This window comes from Zootoca vivipara, chromosome 2 (assembly GCF_963506605.1).
Source record: "Zootoca vivipara chromosome 2, rZooViv1.1, whole genome shotgun sequence".
Taxonomy (NCBI): Eukaryota; Metazoa; Chordata; class Lepidosauria; order Squamata; family Lacertidae; genus Zootoca; species Zootoca vivipara.
In genome coordinates, this window is record NC_083277.1 from 15,301,861 (window position 1) to 15,308,962 (window position 7,102).

General features: G+C 48.1%; 1 protein-coding gene across 1 annotated transcript in view; it reads left to right on the top strand.

Moving 5' to 3' along the window:
* DDR1 (discoidin domain receptor tyrosine kinase 1) overlaps positions 1-7,102 on the top strand; it is a 273,948-nt gene that overhangs the window by 155,399 nt on the left and 111,447 nt on the right. The window lies entirely within an intron of this gene.

The following is a 7,102-nucleotide window of genomic DNA, read 5'->3' on the forward strand; positions in this document are numbered from 1 at the left end:
TATATCTTCTGTCTGGAATGTCCTGTTACGTCAGTCTTTCAACACGGAGCAGCGCCATCTTAAAAAGCTTAGATCACTTTCGCTTTCTTAAGCTTTTTTTTTTTAAAAAAAACCAACAATCTTTGTAAAATTTATAGCTTTTCCAGGCAAAGAAACAGCAGTCACCTTATGCATAGACTCTTGATAAGTTTGTAGCTCTCCTTGCACTGTAGCTGAACTTAGCTTCAGATCGCTGTTCAAATTCAAAGTGCGTCACAACCATAAATCCACCGAACGCATTCCAGGGACTCCGACCATCCAGTTAAAGGGGGGCTTCTCTCTTCAGTGGTTTTACAACTTTAAAGGATATGCTCAATAAAATAGTTTATAAAGTTCATTACTCACTCAGGTATTCTTTATCTCTCATTTGTTCCAAACAAACAAGGACGTCCCGTCCGGGAAGGTATGGAGTAACTCGTAGAGTATATGAAAAAAAATAAAAAAGTTCGCTTCCCTTCTCGTTACGTCCCCATCAATCTTTCTTCCAGATAAAATAAAGCTTTGACTTCTCACCCTCAGCAGCACAAATTCCTTGGCAGTAAACAGAGCTTCTTCCCCTCCTTCCGAAGCATGTCCATGAATACGCCTAATTATCTTCTTTAATCATGGAGATCCCGCCGTGCAGATTAGCGTCCGGGAGTGCCGACATTTCATGAGTGCTCTCAGCCCAAGCCCCCCCCCACTCCTTAAACAGTTGGAGTGGGTTTGGGGGCATCGCGGGCCCGCGGGCCCTCTCCGTAACCCCCGGAGAGGTAGGGGGGTTGCCTTTAACTCCCCTGGCAACCGCCGAATTCCTCATGAAGGTCGGAGAGATGGAACAAGGGTCAGCCATTCCTGCAGGCGGAAGCAGAACTCCATACGTGGGCATGCCCTTAAAGGTGGTCTGGAAACAACTGGAATGTAATGTCAAGCATGTCTGCTGGGTTCGGATGGTATGAGCACCTCATTCTCCTGCCTTCTCTGGCTTCCATTTGGTTTCTGGACTCAATTCAAAGGACTGATTTTGACTTTCATAATCTGGGACCACTGGTGGAGGAAGAGGAGTGTGTGGGGGAAGTGCAGCCCCCCGGCAGCGCAATCCCGGTGGGGTACCATCACGGCTGCCCCCCACCCGTGCTGGGCACCATGCCCCCGCAGGCGATGTGCCACGGCCCCAGCACGCGCTCCATGCCCCTGCGGGCAGTGTGCCACGCCCCTGGGATGTGTGCCAGCCCTGCCCCCACCTGCTCTCCGCCTCCCCGGTGCTGGAGCTTCAGCCACTGTCTGTTTCTACTTACGAATGGAGCTCCGTCCGCCATCTTGGATGTGGTTTAGATAGGATTTTTTCTACTTACGAATTTTTAGATAGGGTTGCTTCTACTTACAAATTTTTCTCCCAATGCATTCCTATGGGATTCGACTTACAATTTTTTTCGACTTACGAATGTGCATTCGGAACGCATTAAATTCATAAGTAGAGGTACCACTGTATATCTAATCTCAGTGTGTGGGCCTCATCCACCCTCCAAATGGTTTTTTCCTGCCTCCCTCCCCCCTTCACTCTCAAAGAGCCAGTGAGAGCCAGTGTGGTGTGGTGGTTAAGAGCGGTAAACTCATAATCTGGGGAACTGGGTTTGCGACTCTGCTCCTCCACATGCAGCTGCTGGGTGACCTTGGGCTAGTCATACTTCTCTGAAGTCTCTCAGCCCCACCCACCTCACAGGGTGTTTGTTGTGGGGGAGGAAGGGAAAGGAGAATGTTAGCCGCTTGGAGACTCCTTAAGGGGAGTGATAAAGTGGGATATCAAATCCAAACTCTTTTTCTACTCAAACAGCCAAACAATTTTGGCAACAACACAAGGAAGAATTCAACATTGCACTAAGGCAACAGTTCTGTCAGCGCAAGCATTTTAGCTTGACAGATGAACGATCTGCCCTCCCCTTCTCCCATGTGCTATTCCGAGGTTCCCCCTGACCACCCAAGTCATTTTTAGGGGGCGCATGGGAGAAAGCCCTCTTGTTATTATTATGACCGGAATGTAATTGAAACTAATAAGCTTTTGGAATGCAGAAATAAAGAAAATAATCAAACCTTCAAATCTAGCATGCGGGGGCTCACTAAATTATAAAATTTGGCATTTGAATGATTAGTATTAATACAGTCATACCTCGGGTTGCGTCCCCTGTGGGTTGCGTCTTTTCAGGTTATGGACGCACCGAACCCAGAAGTCCCGGAACAGGTTACTTCCAGGTTCGGCGCGTCCGTAACTGATGCGCATGCGCAGAAGCGCTGATCTGCATCACGCATGTGCACAGACGTGATGCTGCATGTTACGTCCTTTTCATGTTGCGAACGGGCCTCCGGAACAGATCTCAACATGAAGTACCACTGTAACTGTATTATAAATTAGTATTGTTATAATGAGGCTATTATTGGACTGTAATTGAAAACTAATAAAATTTATTATAAAAAACATTCATTCTGTTTGCTTCTTGAAGGCTTTGCCAACATCAGAAACTTCAGAAGCTGGCTGCTGGATGGATCCCAAAAGGAGGTAAAAAGAATAATTATACAATATATATTTAGTTTTTCTCCCTCTCTCATAACACCAGAACTCGTGGACACCCCTTGAAGCTGATCGTTAGAAAATTCAAGAGAAAACAAAGTTCATCTTCATGCAGCTCATCGTTAAAGTATGGCGCCCTTTCGCCCAGGAGGCAATTATGATCTCCCACTTGGAGGGCTTTAAAAAAGGGTGAGAAAGGTTCATGAAGGAGAGGGCTGCTGAGAGATACTAGCCACGAGGTCTGTGCTTTGCCTCCTTCTGAGTTACTCGAAGCTGCAGAAAGGCAGAGAGGTCTTGTGAGTTTCCCATAGGCATCTGGGTGGCCCCTGTGAGACCAGGATGCTGGACTCCATATGCCCATGGCCTGATCCAGCAGGAGCCAGTGGGGGAGGCAGAGGAGAGAAGAATGGGAGGAGAGCCAAGAAGGGAAATTCCACCCCTTTCAGCTAGCTTGCTGAACAGCAGTTCTAGGAAATTGTTTTTAGTAGCAGCTGCTGGCAACAAGCCTGTATGGTATAACAAGCCAGCTAAAAACAGACCAAAATTTGTGGTTCTGCCAAAAAAGAAAAAATAGAAAAAATTCTACAATGTATAGGAGGGGGGTGGGAATATGGGGAGGGGGAGGAAAGGGAGAGGGTGAGATGGGGAGAGGGAGATAGGGGAAAGGAGGAGGGGAGGAGAAAGAATTAATGGCAGAAGAAAAAACATTTCTAAAATAATAGGATGGCTTTGTTTGATTGGGGAAACTCCTAGACTACATTGGGGGGCATGGGGGGAGAATGTTCCCTTGTGGCAAGAAAATAGTTGTGGTGCCTTCTGCTGCACCCCCAAGGCTCTGTGCTCTCCTATATCTGACCTGGTGTCAGGCAGGAGTTCAAACAAACAAAAGAGTTGTCCACGATGCCTTATGAGGAACGGCTTAGGGAGCTGGGTATGTTTAGCTTGGAGAAGAGAAGGTTAAGGGGTGATATGATAGCCATGTTCGAATATATAAAAGGATGTCATATAGAAGAGGGTGAAAGGTTGCTTTCTGCTGCTCCAGAGAAGCAGACACGGAGCAATGGATTCAAACTACAAGAAAGAAGCTTCCACCTGTCCTAAACATTAGGAAGAACTTCCTGACAGTAAGAGCTGTTCGGCAGTGGAATTTGTTGCCAAGGAGTGTGGTGGAGTCTCCTTCTTTGGAGGTCTTTAAGCAGAGGCTTGACAGGCATATGTCAAGAATGCTTTGATGGTGTTTCCTGCTTGGCAGGGGGTTGGACTGGATGGCCCTTGTGGTCTCTTCCAACTCTATGATTCTATAAGTTGCCCACCCATCTTTCCCCCATTTACCTCTTTCCCCCTTTTCTTCCCAATGTCTCAAAAAATGAAACTGATTTGTAAAAATTACGAGAGACATTGCACATATTTTTGTAAATCAAGAAAATCTTTAATAATAAAAAAAGAGTGGTGCCTCCAGAGAGCTTTGCACATGTATTTGGGGGCACTGTCATACAGTGATTCTGCTCCTTCCTCCTGGGCCATGTTCAGAAAGTGGTGGTGGGGGATGAGTGTTCAGCCCCCTGGGCTCTCACTTGTGGGGTGCCTCAGGGTTCCGTCCTCTCCCCCATGCTTTTTAACATCTACATGCAGCCGCTGGGAGAGATCATCAGGGGGTTTGGGCTGGGTGTCCATCAGTATGCGGATGATACCCAGCTCTACCTATCTTTCAAATCAGAACCAGTAAAGGCGGTGAAGTTTCTGTGTGAGTGCCTGGAGGCGGTTGGAGGTTGGATGGCGGCTAACAGATGGAGGTTGAATCCTGACAAGACAGAAGTACTGTTTGTGGGGGACAGGAGGTGGGCAGGTGTGGAGGACTCCCTGGTCCTGAATGGGGTAACTGTGCCCCTGAAGGACCAGGAGTCATTTTGGACTCACAGCTGTCCATGGAGGCGCAGGTCCATTCTGTGTCCATGGCAGCTGTTTATCAGCTCCATCTGGTACGCAGACTGAGAACCTACCTGCCCGCGGACTGTCTCGCCAGAGTGGTGCATGCTCTAGTTATCTCCCGCTTGGACTACTGCAATGCACTCTATGTGGGGCTACCTTTGAAGGTGACCCGGAAACTTCAACTAACCCAGAATGCGGCAGCTAGACTGGTGACTGGGAGCGGCCGCCGAGACCACATAAGACCTACATTGGCTCCCAGTACGTTTCCGAGCACAATTCAAAGTGTTGGTGCTGACCCTTAAAGCCCTAAACAGCCTTGGCCCAGTATACCTGAAGGAGCGTCTCCACCACCCCCACCGTTCTGCCTGGACACTGAGGTCCAGTGCCGAGGGCCTTCTGGCGGTTCCCTGTTGCAAGATGCCGTTGCAGGGAACCAGGCAGAGGGCCTTCTCAGTAGTGGCACCCACCTTGTGGAATGCCCTCCCACCAGAGGTCAAAGAGAACAACAATTACCAGACCTTTAGAAGGCATCTCAAGGCAGCCCTGTTTAGGGAAGCTTTTAATGTTTGATGGATTTCTGTATTTTAATATTTTGTTGGAAGCCGCCCAGAGTGGGCGGGGTGTAAATAATAAATTGTTGTTGTTGTTGTTATAGCTAAACATCATTCTTTGCATGTCATTCTAACCACTCTAGCTAACCACGACGAGGCTCTTCATATCAACTTAGGAAATATCTGTGTAGTCACATCCTGTAGAAGAAACAGAAAGGGCATAGCACCTCTCTCTTTCACTCTCTCTCTTTTTTTCATACATTTAGTTGCAGGTAGGTAGCCGTGTTGGTCTGACGCAGTCAAAACAAAATAAAAAAATCCTTCCAGTAGCACCTTAGAGACGAAGGATTTTTTTATTTTGTTTTTTCATACAGTAAAAAAAAAAGTCTAGATTTCCCTCCCCCTCCTTCTCTCTCTTTCGCTCTTGCCTGTGGCTCAAGAAGTTACTAGCAAGCACTGGGTAACCAAATCAAAATGGTCGTAAGCAAATCAAAATGATGTCCGTCTTGCATCTGTCTGCTTTAAGGAAAGGTCTTGCATTCTCCATCTCACACCCCATGGAAACCATCTCTCCTCCCAAGGGCTGTTCCCTGAAGCAGAGCCCGCAGTCCCTTGCAACTTTCAAAAATGTAAGTTGAAAGGAGCAGTGTGAGGTGGCTTACAAAGGGCTCCATTTTTCAGTGGGTTCCTGGTGCCTCCTGGAAGATATGTGGGGGAGTCCCAAAGGCAGCTGTTTTTCTGTCCTCCCGAACGGGTAATCAGGAGAGGAGATAAATGATTGCTATTCAGGGACACAGGAAAACAGGAAGCTGACTTTTACAGAGCCAGGCAAATTGATCAGTCTACCTCAGTATTTTCCACACGCCTGACAGCTGCTCTCCAACATTTCAGCCAGACTTGAGGAAGGTGTGGAGCAACAGTGATGCGGGTTGGAGGGGAGGAGATGGCCTAGACTCGCAGGGGTGGCCAACTCCCAAGAGACTGCGATCTACTCTCAGAGTTAAAAACTGGCAATGATCTACCCCTTTTGGGGGGTTCGGGTCAAAGTTGTTGAGTTTTTTCAGGGATGGGGTAAAATGTTGAGCTTTTTTTAGGGGAGCCACAGTTGTTCAGCTTCTTTGGGGGGAGCCAGTGATCTACCAGTGATCTACCACAGACATCCAGTGATCTACCGGTAGATCACGATCTACCTGTTGGACATGCCTGGCCTAGAGAGAGCCCTGGGGGCCAGACAGACATACCCAACAACTAGGGGAGTGGGTGGCGCTGTGGTCTAAACCACTGAGCCTCTTGGGCTTGCAGATTGGAAGGTCAGTGGTTCGAATCCACACAGCAGGATGAGCTCCCATTGCTCTGTCCCAACCTAGTTCAAAAGCACACCAGTGCAAGGAGATGAATAAGTACCGCTGCGGCGGGAAGGTAAACGACGTTTCCGTGTGCTCTAGCTTTTGTCGCAGTGTCCCGTTGCGCCAGAAGCTGTTTAGTCATGTGACCCGGAAAAGCTGCCTGTGGACAAACGCGGGCTCCCTCGGCCTGAAAGCAAGATGAGCGCCACACCCCACAGTCGCCTTTGACTGGACTTAACCATCCAGGGGTCCTTTACCTTTTACCCCATGTGACAAATTGAAGCACTTTTGGAGTGTTTATTCCTACCCGGCTGGCAAAGAGTTAACCCACCTCCAGCCTGACTGACATAGAACTCTGATGGGGGCGGGACTGTGCCCGGTTCAAAAGGTGGGAGTGTCGGTTTGGTCAGTTAGGAGGGAGAGGGAGGAGGGTGTGGTGGCTTGTAGGAAGAAAGTGAAGAGGCTAGGAAAACTTGAGTTAAATGTTTGACTGAGTTTTTTTCCTGTACAACTGGAACAAGGCAAATAAATACATGACACGTTAAAGAAACACTTATGCTTTTAACACAATAAAACTTCATCTCTGTTTTGCCAAAAAGGTCCGTCTTTATTTTTCCAGCGAGGTACCAGGACTCACAGCCGTGGTGGCTCAAGAGAGGGCAAAACTCATCTCAGGCAGGGAGGTGGCAGTT